At 45.3% G+C, this 13,065-nt stretch overlaps 1 protein-coding gene across 1 annotated transcript in view; it reads left to right on the forward strand.

The window, feature by feature from the left end:
- Positions 1-13,065, forward strand: part of si:dkey-172h23.2 (uncharacterized protein LOC393772 homolog) — a 69,656-nt gene that overhangs the window by 1,124 nt on the left and 55,467 nt on the right. The window lies entirely within an intron of this gene.

Genomic DNA, 13,065 nt, shown 5'->3' on the forward strand with positions numbered 1-13,065 from the left:
TGGGCATTAGCATACTGCACAAACATAAACATTAAAGGTACACTGTGTGAAATTTTTAGTTATGACTGGAAAAATTGCACTTTTCATACATGAAAATGGGGATCTTCTCCATGGTCCGGCATTTTGAATGTCCAAAAATAGCCATTTTTCGCTGCAAAAATGACTCTACTTTGACCATACTAGAAAATATTTGTTTATTACTCAGTAAACTTTCATGTAAAGATCAAATTTGGCAATAGGCAGCCCAGTTTCAATGAGCAGCATAGTTGCAGTACCTTTTTTGACCATTTCCTGCACAGTGTCCCTTTAAGGCACAGTGCCTGTGAAAAGCTGTAATGGTCACTGACAAAAACAAAAATGTTACTACCATAGTACTACACCACTATAACAGTGCACAAAGGCACAGAAAACATGGGGGTATTGTGGCTTAACACACAGTGCCATTGGAACGCTGTAATAGTCACTGACAAAAATGTTACTACCATAATACTGCACCACTGTGATAGTGCACTGGGGCCTTTAGTAATACGACACGACTTGGTCATTGCCATTCTGGCAACAGCTATTAATTTATAACAGTGGCTGTGCCTTACTAGCCTAATGTGGCACCGATACCATTTTCCGGCCCCGATACCGATACCTGGCTGTGCAGTATCGGCCGATACCGATACCAGGCTGCTGCCTACCTTTGTGAAACAGGAAAAAGACTAATACAAAGTGAATCCAGCGAAACTTTTTATACTTTTTAAATATCTCTATGAAATAACTAATTTCAAGGCTGTTTAAGTGTCATACAAGCATCTGTAAATGGTATCGGTGCCCTATTTGTTGGTACTCGCCGATACCGATATTTTAGTGCCGATCTACCGATCCACCGATACTGGTATCGGTATCAGTGCAACACTACCTGGCCGCACCCTCCTAGTGACGCAACACCAGAGATTCTTCAAGTATATAGAGATATGCCAATGTAATAGGTTGCTATGGGCACCTAACATGACCAGGTTCCGGTCTGCCTAAAGGGGCGTGTCATAATACTCCTAGCATTGAATAGAACAGTCCTTAGGTCTGCCTAAAGGGGGATTTCCCCCCCTCCCCCTTGCAATAATAGAACCCGGAAACAATGGGCCAATGGAACCTCTCTCTCTCTACTCTCTCTGGCAACACCTTCAGCATTGCCTCTAGTGAGGCCAGGAGCAATACAAATATCTAGGGATGCACCGATAACATTTTTTTGAAAACCGATACAAGTATGAGTACACTAATGTATGTACTTGCCGATACCGAGTACCGATACCGATACCTTTTACCACCAAAATACAATGAAAATAAATGCATGGCCTTGTTTTTTTCCACCTGGGTCCGATGGGTAAAACTAGGCCGATGTTAACGCCGATGTTTTTTTTAATATGTTACGGTTCTAAAAGATTGGACTTGATGGTGACTTTCATTGTTTGTCTTCTAGTTTGTCTCTATTTTTTATCTAATTTTATCACAGGGAGAAAAATGTTTTTTTGGAAATAAAGACATTCAAAAATTATGTTTGTTAGCATCATTGTCATCTCTTTAAAAAAAAAGAAAAGAAAAACATCGGTATCGGTTAATATCGGTTATCGGCCAAAACCGCAATATCAATATCGGAAATCGGTATCGGCCAACATTTTTGACATCGTGCATCCCTACTACAAATATCGTTTCTGAGCTCCGGAAAAATCAGGAACTCCACCAGCCACTTTGTCGGGAAGCAAACAACAGTCATGGGTGAGCGGTTAGGGCGTCAGACTTGCATACCAGAGGTTGCCGGTTCGACTCCCGACCCGCCAGGTTGGTGGGGGGAGTAATCAACCAGTGCTCTCCCCCATCCTCCTCCATGACTGAGGTACCCTGAGCATGGTACCGTCCCACCGCACTGCTCCCCATGGGGCGCCACTGAGGGCTGCCCCCTTGCACGGGTGAGGCATAAATGCAATTTCGTTGTGTGCAGTGTGCAGTGTTCACTTGTGTGCTGTGGAGTGCTGTGTCACAATGACAATGGGAGTTGGAGTTTCCCAATGGGCTTTCACTTTTCACTTTCTTTCACTTTCACAACCAGCAGCAAACCAAGGGAGGCGGGTCAACCATGCCGTTTGGGAAATGTTAATTGTTATGCTTTTTGGTCAGACCAAGTCTCGAAGAGATTTGAAAGTCGATGATAATCAGGCTAGTGCCTTACTGGGTTAACCCATTTTGTGTGGCGTTTGACGTAAACCCACCATTCAATGCACAGCTCTCAAATGCTCTTACATGTTACCGTAGCAGTTCGTTTTAACAGCACAGTCATTGTTTTCAAAAGTAGGTGAAGCATAGAAAATATGCATAATACATGTTATTGTTTATGATCTACAGTATGCTATATTGGAAACACATGTATAGACTACATGTATATGCACTGCTGTAGGGAAAACAAGAATACTGGCAGACTTTGTCCCCTGGTCAACACACACACACACACACACACACACACACACACACACACACACACACACACACACACACACACACACACACACACACACACACACACACACACACACAGAAACATTTTGCCACATATGTGCGTATACAATAAGAAAGACTTTCTGTCACACACACACACACACACACACACACACACACACACACACACACACACACACACACACACACACACACACACACAGCCTGAAGTGTGTAATGATGTGCCTCAGAGGTGGCTCCACCTTGGGGTGAGTGAGCACTTAGCTGGGCAGACACAGAGGCTCCTGTGGCACCCCGTTATTAACACACACACACACACACACGCACGCACGCACGCACGCACACACACGCACCCATTCAGCACAGCACATAACTGTACTATATACTGTTAGCCTAAAACGCACAGCACAGCACAGCACAGCACCGCACCGCACCGCCCAGCCCAGCCCAGCCCAGCCCAGCCCAGCCCAGCACCGCCCAGCCCAGCCCAACACCGCACCGCACTGCACTGCCCAGCCCAGCGTAGCCCAGCCCAGCCCAGCACCGCACTGCAAAGACCAGCCCAGCCCAGCCCGGCGTAGCCCAGCCCAGCCCAGCCCAGCCCAGCCCCGCCCCGCCCCGCACCGCACCGCACCGCCCAGCCCAGCCTAGCCCAGCCCAGCCCAGCCCAGCCCAGCCCAGCCCAGCCCAGCCCAGCCCAGCCCCAGTCAGCCCAGCCCAGCCCAGCCCAGCCCAGCCCCGCACCGCCCAGCACAGCACAGCACAGCACAGCACAGCACAGCACAGCACAGTACTATATACTGTTAGCCTAAAACTCACAGCACAGCACAGCACAGCACAGCACAGTGTCACATTGTATCCAGGTAGCCCACAAGTCAGTGCACAGCAGCACAACACAACACAACACAACACAACACAACACAACACAACACAACACAACACAACACAACACGACATGACAAAGTACAGCACAGCACAACACAACACAACACAACATGGCAAAGTATAGCACAGTAAAGCACAGTACACACAATACAGCTCAGAACAGCACACACACACAGGATGACACAGCATTGCACAGCACAGCACAGCACAGCACAGCACACACAATACAACACAGCATGACAATGCATGGCAAAGTACAGCACAGGCAACCACACAACAGCAGCCTATCATGCGGCGCCATATCTCACCATGCTGCACCAGACAGACAGCTCTGCTCCATACCTCACCTTATATTGTAATATAATATAATATAATATAATATAATATAGCCTAATATAATGTAATATAATAATATATAGGCCTACATATGGGCCCCGGGACACTGTGAACTGGAAAAAATGGGCCTCGACGTAAAAAAAAGGTTAAGAATCTCTGATTTATGGGCTGATAGTATTCAGGCTCCATGCCTGATTTCAGGCTTGACAGAGTTTGCAAAAATAAAAACGTTGATAATAATTAGCCATTAGGTTATTCTTATCTCAGAAAGTGTTACAGGTTCAGGGTTTTCTTCTACCATCAGGCTTGAATAATGGTCATACACAGGCTATTAAATGTTTGAATAATGTGTCAAAATAGGCCTACGTTACGTCACTATGCAGTATCTTGTCGTCGTCGTTAGAGCAGGGGAAAAAGTTCAGGCTCAGGATTTTTTTTCACTATCACCCCTGTGTATCTCTCTCAGGTCATCTCAACTCACTGCACTTTAGCCCTGTGTCACATCATGCTGCATCACATACTACTGTATCCCATGTTGCTACACCTCAGCTCATCTTACCACACAGAAGCACTGTAGCCCTTCATGCTGGGATGTAACGAAAAGTATCGATGTATCGGAGGTATTGGACGGCAATTTAATCGTATCGTGGGGCATTCTTAAGAATCGAATCGCTGGCCCCTGTGCAATGCCCTAGCTCCATAACACAATAGTAGTGGAAAAGTAATTGGAAAAAATCGAATCGAACCGAATCGCATCGTATCGTGGGGAATTCTTAAGTATCGAAAAAAAAAATCGAATCCCTGATTTAAGAAATCGATACCGTATCGTATCGTCATGAAGGCTGTGATTTACATCCCTACCTTCATGCTGCACCTCATATCTCACCATATACTCATGAAGGGTGTGACCTTTTCAATGTGCCCATTTGTGGTGGAAAACAACCCATGCAAGTCAATTGGTGATGTTGGGGTTTAACCCCTTAAGATGCGGCTTTATACATTTGTTGTTATCAGTATGGTAATGACCAAGCCGTGGTGCATTACTAAAGGGCCTGTGTTGTGTCATAGTGTGTTATATCTCTATCATAGCTACATTTCAATGACTATTACAGCGTGCCACTGGAGGTACGGCGCGCATTAAGGGGCTACTAAAGAAAAGATACGGACCTGTAGACTAGCATTGTTTGCGCGCAACATGCCGAAAACGTGTTGTGTTGCCGGCTGTTCAAATAATAGAGCCAAACAGCCGTGGCTGAAGCATGGACTGTGTTCATTTAGGGTTAGCCGATGTAGCATGTAAGTTGATGAGACATTCGGTTTGTTTTCACCCATAAAGGGGCGTAACGCACATTTACGAGCGAAGTACCCGGATGGCCGTTCATGCCCATTGCACCACACATCAGTGCACCATATCCAGGGACGGATCATGACTTAAGTTTGTGTCTTGTGGTGCCCCGTTATGGCCCTTATGGATAACCCAATCCTGATGAGGATGGAAATATAGAGGCTTGGGGCGACGACCTGATGACGGTTGAATTTCGCCTCTCTTTGCTTCGCCTCCTATTTGATGATGCGCGGGCTGACCCGAAGTAAGCGGCCGCGTGCCGTTAACCGCGGTCGACCGCAGGCACGGGTTATGAAATAATATTTTTAATGATGCTCGGGTCGGTTTCGGTCGGTCAGGACCTTTGAAATGATGCCGCATTTTATAGTCGCGCAGCGCGCTTCTGTGTTGCTTACACAGTTTGTTTTCATTTCCACTTGGTCTAATAGATGTCTAATGGATCTAATGTCTGTTGTGCGTTGCCAATGACGCTAGAATCACAAGACGCATGACTACTCTTTTTTTAAAAGCGGGTTGGGGAACGGGTCGGGTCAACATTTTTTCTTAAATATTTCTTGAGGTCAGGGCAAGCGGGCGGGCTAGGGAAAAAAAGCGGTCGGTTGCGTCTTGTTTTTTCGTCGACCCGCGCATCACTGGTCCCTACCGTAATGCATCCTTGACCATATCTCATCTTACTACACCTTACCCCAGTGTTTATCAACTGGAACAGTCTTGGGACCCACCATTTTCCACTCTCATTCGGTTGCGACCCAATTTTTTTAGCGATACTCGAATGACTGGTTGCACGCTACTATCTCGCATAAACATTCTGATTTTATCTATGACGACAGATGACACACGTTCAATCGCCTATCAAAATTGGATGATTTTTTTTTTTAATTTAGCGAATCAATGAATTACGTTTTTTTTTACACCATGGCTTAGCGACCCACCCATGACCCCTCCGCGACCCACTTTTGGGTCACGACCCACCCACCAGTTGAGAAACAATGCCTTAGCTCACCTTATGATAGCACCTTGTTATTCTGCACTGCTCTGTAGCTCACTGTAGCACGCCACCACACAGCACCGCTGCTGTTCATAAAGGGCACCATAGACCCCCTCTGCAATTACTGCTGTTGTGGAAACACTGCAGCGGGCCAGTAATAACCTGCTTGGCATAACACACACACACACACACATACACACACACACACACACGCACACACACACACACACACACACAAACACGCATACATACATATTCTCTCTCTCTCGCTCTCTCTCTCTCACACACACACACACACACACACACACTCACACAAAGCACAGCTGTCTTGGATCCACTAACCTTAGCCAGGTGAGCAGCACAGAAAGGGAAAGGGCACCTGTGTGGAGAGCACACACACACACACACACACACACACACACACACACACACACACACACACACAGTCAATGAAGTGTACTATGACGTTTAGAGTGATGATTGCTGTATGCTGTAGTATGACGAAATATTGGATCATCAAGCGTGGTTGACTTTGTAATGAATAGACTCCATTGACTCCAGAGTAGCGTAGTCATTCCAAGCATTAGTTATGAAGGCATTATCATTGTTTGTGTATGTGTTTATAGAGCTTTACAAATATGCACTGAAATGAATGGCATTTATATTCATCTAGGGATATGCAAGCTTACTTTTGTAATGACATCTTGTGGGTGACGTACAGGCAAACACACACACAGGTACGCACACACACTCACACACATGCACACTCACGCACAGACACACACACCACATCTTATGACAGTCTTCTGCTTGATGTGGATCGTCTCCATGGTCAGTGTTGCCAGATTGGGCTGTTTCCCGCCCAATTGGGCTGCTTAGGATGGCTGTGTGCGGGTAAAAATGGCATTTAGCAGAAAAACCCGCCCAATTTTTGCCATAGAAATCAATAGAATTGGGCGGGTTTTTGTGCTTCTAGGTGGGTTTTGAGCATTTTTTGAGCTGGAAATCATCAGCCTCATCTGGCAACCCTGTCCATGATATGCAATGGGGCACCTAAGTCACGCCCTCTACTTCCTGGTTCATGGGGCAGGGGGAGTCAAAAAATAATTACTGGGCTTGAAAATGAGTGCTTTTTTGACACCAATCCAAACCTTGGACCTCCACCTATGCACCACAAATCCAAAAATCACTCATTTTCAAGCCCAGTAATCATTTTTTTGACTCCCTCTGCCCCATGAACCAGGAAGTAGAGGGCGTGACTTAGGTGCCCCATTGCTTTGCTAAACAGGCGGCTAGCTCACGACCCAGACAGCAGCGTGCAGTCAAATGGTTCCAGAACTAAATGACTGACAAGTGATTGGTTAGTGCTAAATGATTGACAGCCAATCAGGAAGCATATCCAACAGCTAGCCAAAGAAACAGCGATAGAGGACATGAATGGAGATGAACTTTGAAAAGGAAATGTGTGTGTGTGTGTGTGTGTGTGGGTGTGTCTGTCAGTGTATGTCTGTCAGAGGCTCAATGGCTTGGAAAACAGGCTCTGTCAGCCAGCCAAAAGTAGAGAAAAAAAGAAAACGATGGCATGATTTCAGAAAAGAAGAAAAGAAAAGATATCCAAACAGCTGCTAGTTTCATTTCCTCTTTGGCCTTTGATCAGAAACTTGGCTTTTGTGTGTGTGTGTGTGTGTGTGTGTGTGTGTGTGTGTGTGTGTGTGTGTGTGTGTGTGTGTGTGTGTGTGTGACATAGTGTGTGTGTGTGTGTGTGACATAGTGTGTGTGTGTGTGCGAGCATGCGTGTTACAGGTAACTCGGTTCTGTTGGTCCACATTATCCCTACCCTCTGTCTAAACACACGACACTGTCCTGTGCACTTATAGTATAGGGCAGTGTTTCTCAACTGGTGGGGGCAGAGGGGTCATGGGTGGGTCACGGAGCCTTGCTGTAAAAAAAAATGTAATTCTAAAAAAAAAAAATCCAACTTTTCCTGCAACAATTTACAACTTTTATTTTGATAGGATAGTGAACTCAGTGTCATCTGTCGTCAAAGATACAATTAGAATTTTTATGCGAGATAGATAGCGTGCAACCAGTCATTCGAGTCTTGGTTACATTTTGAGAATTGCATTGAATTGACTTGAACGCTAAAAAAATTGGGTCGCGACCGAATGAGAGTGGAAAATGGTGGGTCCCAGTAGTGTAGACCAGTGATTGTCAAACTGTTGGCCCACTGATGGGGCTTGAAAGTATTCCAAGTGGGCCTTGTAATCATTTTATAAAAATCAAAATAATACTATGTGTGTGTGTGTGTGTGTGTGTGGCTGTTGACTATTTATTTGAGTTGTATTTTGTATCGGGTCAGAGGTGGGCCCAGAACTTTTGTGAAAATGTCAAGTATGCCCCAAGTTAGAATAAGTGGAGAGCCCCTTGGTGTAGACCAGGGGTGTCAAACTCATTCTAGTTCAGGGGCAGTGTTGCCAGATTTGTCTGATCAAAATCTGCCCAAAAGGTTCTCAGAAAACGCCAAAATGCGCTTAATTCCGCCCAATTTCAATAAATTGCATTGGTTTCTATGGGCACAAAACTGCTTAAAAAAAAAAAGCCAAATGGCCAAATTTTCCCGTTTTTACCCGCAGGCGGCCATCCCAAGTAGCCCAAGTAGCACCCGCCCAATCTGGCAACACAGTTCAGGGGCCACATACAGTCTGTTTCATTTCAAGTGTGCCAGACAGACCAGTAACGCGATTACAAAAAAATCACTAATACTGCTTCATATTGGGATCGCTTTGCTAGTCATTGACTATAAATGACGTCCAAAAAAGATGCTATTTTACCATGGAGAAGATCCCCCTTTTCATGTATGAAAAGTACAATTTTCCAGTCATAATGAATACTTAGAATTTGATGGTGGTGGTAAGTATTCATGAAAAAGGTAACATTAGTGAATGGGCAGCATGGATTCTGGAAATAAACAACTAAAAATCTCACACAGTGTCCCTTTAAGTAAAGTGCTAGCTCAACACTCAAAGAGTTTGGATTTAACACTAAATCGAGTGGGACCATATGTATGCCCCGAACAGTGTTGAATTAATATTGCAAATTTGACGGTGTAGATGGTTGTGACGTGACATCTCATTTGGGGACAAGCTGGGTGTTTTTGTGCTCTTGTGGCCACTGGCCAGGAGGTTATGTCCCTGTACTGTGTTCGGTTGCGCTATGTTGTGTTTTTGTGTTGCGTTGTCGGTTTGTACTAAGCTTGTTTGTATGTGTGTGAAGCTTGAAGTGTGATGGATGAAGACATTGTTGGCTGGCTGGACTGTAATCTTATCTAAGTGATTACTACGTAAATGGAGGTTGATTGCTGTGTAATAAATAACACAGTAACATGGAGCTCTTCCATTGAAAAGTTAAGTTAGAGTGCTCCCCTTGACACAACTCCGGCTGGTAGATCGGTTGTGTTCAAGCTGGTAGCTCTGTTGTGTGCATTGTCAGAGATTCTTTAAGTATATAGAGATATGCCAATGTAATAGGTTTCTATGGGCACCTAACATGAACAGGTTCCGGTCTGCCTAAAGGGGCGTGTCATAATGCTCCTAGCATTGAATAGAACAGTCCTTAGGTCTGCCTAGGTCTGCCTAAAGGGGGATTTCCCCCCCTCCCCCTTGCAATTGTAGAACCCGGAAACAATGGGCCAATGGAACCTCTCTCTCTACATTCTCTGGCATTGGCCTGTCTTCTGATGCTTTGTGTTGCATTGCATTGCTCTGGTTGATTGGGGTTTGTTGTAGGGCTGCACAATTAATCGAAAATAATCGAAAATCGTGATAAAATCGTGATATCAAAATCGTGATTTCAATCGGGATTTAATCATGGCAATAGTGATCTACCTTCCAGAGCGTCTTTGAAGCTAGAACGTACTGACAGGCTGGTGTTTCTGGCCAGAAATCTGTCCACCAAGTTTCATTTATTATTTCAATTATTACAATTCATTTTATTTTGCTCATCCCGTATATAATTAATTTTTGGTTATATTTCATTTTGTTACCATTTTCAAAAAAATCTGCAAAAAAATAATAATCGTGATTACGATTTTGACCAAAATAATCGTGATTATGATTTTTTCCATTATCGTGCAGTCCTAGTTTGTGGTGTGTGTTGCTGTTGTGTGCTGTTAGTGTGTTGTGTTCTGCTCAGACACCTGATACCAGACAGCCTACTACTCCCCTCCTCCATTCCCTCCCTCCTCAGCCTACACACCTCCTCCTCCTCCACCCTACAACCTCTTCCTCCCCCCCCCTGCTCCTCCTCCACATCCTCCTCATCTTTCTCTTCTTCCTTGTCCTCCTCCCCATCTTCCTCCACCCCTTCTTCCTCCTCCTCCTCCTCCTGCTCTTCCTCCAGTGACATCAAGCAAGTAGCCGTGCATTCCCATGCTTGTATTCCTGCCCCTCATGCTGCGCCCTACCGCGCTGTGCTTTGCCACAGCCATATTTAGGCACCAGTAATCAGTGATCAGTCTGCCTCTTTGCCCTTCGCACTACTCGGAGGCGGATGTCGCATGCCAAATGCCATCATGCCCCAGCATGGGATACTTGGAGCTGTCTATGGCTGGATTAGCCTAGCCTTCCCTTGCTGCAATGTAGCTTGACCTCGCCTTCCCTTGCTGCAATCTTGCTTAGCCTAGCCTTCTCTTGCCGCAATCTTGCTTAGCCTAGCCTTCCCTTGGCGCTACCCCTGCTCAGGCTAGCTTTCCCTTGCCGCAATCTTGCTTAGCCTAGCCTTCCCTTGGCGCTATCTTGCTTAGCCTAGCCTTCCCTTGGCGCTATCTTGCTTAGGCTAGCCTTACCTTAGCGATATCTAGCTGAGTAGTCGCATAATGCACATCATTATGCCAGTGGAACCCTGCAATAGCATAACACTACTACGGCATTACACTGGACCTTTAGTAATTCTGGTAACTGCAAGTTTATAACAGCGGCCATGTCCTAACGGGCTAAGGCACTAGCTAACTTACCTACAGTACGTACTAGGGCTGCACAATTAATTGAAAAATAATCAAAATCGTGATAAAATAGTGAAATCGAACTCATGATTTAATCGTGATTTAATCGTGGTAATAGTGACCTACTTTTGAGAGCGTCGTTGAAGCAAGAACATACTGACAGGCTGGTGTTTCTGGCCAGAAATCTGTCCGCTTAAGTTTCATGCTATTGCCTTTACATAATTATTACAATTCATTTTATTTTGCTCATCCCCTATGTAATTCATTCTTGGTTATATTTCATCTTGTTATAATTTTCAAAAAAATCTGCAAAAATCAATAATCATGATTAATAATCGTGATTATGATTTTGACCAAAATAATCGTGATTATGATTTTTACCATAATCGTGCATCCCTAGGACGTACCCACTCTTCCCTACTATATGTGGACGTGACTGTGTGTGTGTGTGTGTCTGTGTCTGTGCCTCTGTCCATCTGTGTCTGTGCCTCTCTCCATTTGTGCTGTCCCTCTGTCCGTCTGTGCCTCTCTGTCTGTGTCTGTGCCTCTGTCCGTCTGTGTCTGTGTCTGTGCCTCTGTCCGTCTGTGCTGTGCCTGTCTGTCTGTCTGTGTCTGTGCCTCTGTCCATCTGTGTCTGTGCCTCTCTCCGTCTGTGTCTGTGCCTCTCCGTCTGTCTCTGCCTCTGTCTGTCTGTGGCTGACTGTGTCTCTGTGGATCTGTGTCTCTGTTTGGGGCTGTCTGTCTGTGTCTCTATCAGTGTCTGTATCTCTATCCGTGGCTGTGACTGTATCTCTCTCTGTCTTGGCTCTGTGACGGTGTCTCTGCAGTGAGGTCCAGCGGAGGTTTGTTTGTGCTGCCATGCTGATTTACCATTGATGGGGTTGCAGGTATGACATCACGTTGGGTGAACTCCCCCAGGATTCTAAGGTTCTACATAGACTCCTATGAGCCTGCGGAACCCCCAACGTGATGTCATAATAGTACATTTTCTTAAAATGGTTAACCTGCAACCCCACCTTTAACAATCCTGTTGCCAGGCAGAGGCACAGATTAACCTTTTGGGTGTACCAGAACGCGCGCGCGTACACACACACACACACACACACACACACACACACACACACACACACACACACACTGGAAGGAATGCTGGGAGAATGGTTATAAAGTTCTGGAGAATGCTCTGCTACCATAGAAATAGAATGTGGAATTTTTCTTTTACAGAATGCTCAAAAGCAACATGGTTTAGATCAGTGGTTCCCAACCTATGGGTCGGGACCCACCATATGGGTCGCCAAAGATCCACAGGGGGTCGCGGAGCCCTCTTGATTTTAAGGGGTTTCATTTTAAATATATATAGCCCATGTTGAATAAAAGACAAAGCACTTAACTAATAAATGCATAGAACCAACAAATTGTAAGTGCTACATTAAACATTTATTCTATATTTGACCAAAGACGAATTGAGGAATAAAATAACTAAAATTAGTTTTCGCAGAAAATCTTGTGACTCGTCTCGTGTGGGCGCTCGCGTGGTTGGGTCACCAAAGCTTACAATAGTAAAAACATGGGTCCCTTAAGAAAAAGGTTGGGAACCACTGGTTTAGATCAGTGGTTATCAACCTTTTTTGAACGCCCCATTGACCTCATCATAAGCCTGGGAACGCCCCCTTAGTATTACAAAATGAAATAGAGTCATGCCCCCTCAATGGCAGTGGAGCTGTGTATTATCATCGTGCCACTGTACTTCCACGGGCACCATGTAAGGTGTACTGACGTCTACTTGCTCTAGTTGGAGGCTGCCTTGACCTAATGGTCATGGAGGAAGGTTGCAAGTTTGAATCCCACCCTTACATCTGCTTACACCTCCAGCCATGGCTGCAGTGGCCTGGAGCTAGGCACCTATCCCCACACTGCTCCAGGGACTGTAACCAATACCCTGTGAATAATAACTGTACTTCACTTTGGATAAAAAACGTCAGTTAAGTGTAATGTAGTTGGGAAGAAGGAGTTTTG

Source organism: Engraulis encrasicolus, chromosome 23 (genome assembly GCF_034702125.1).
Source record: "Engraulis encrasicolus isolate BLACKSEA-1 chromosome 23, IST_EnEncr_1.0, whole genome shotgun sequence".
Taxonomy (NCBI): Eukaryota; Metazoa; Chordata; class Actinopteri; order Clupeiformes; family Engraulidae; genus Engraulis; species Engraulis encrasicolus.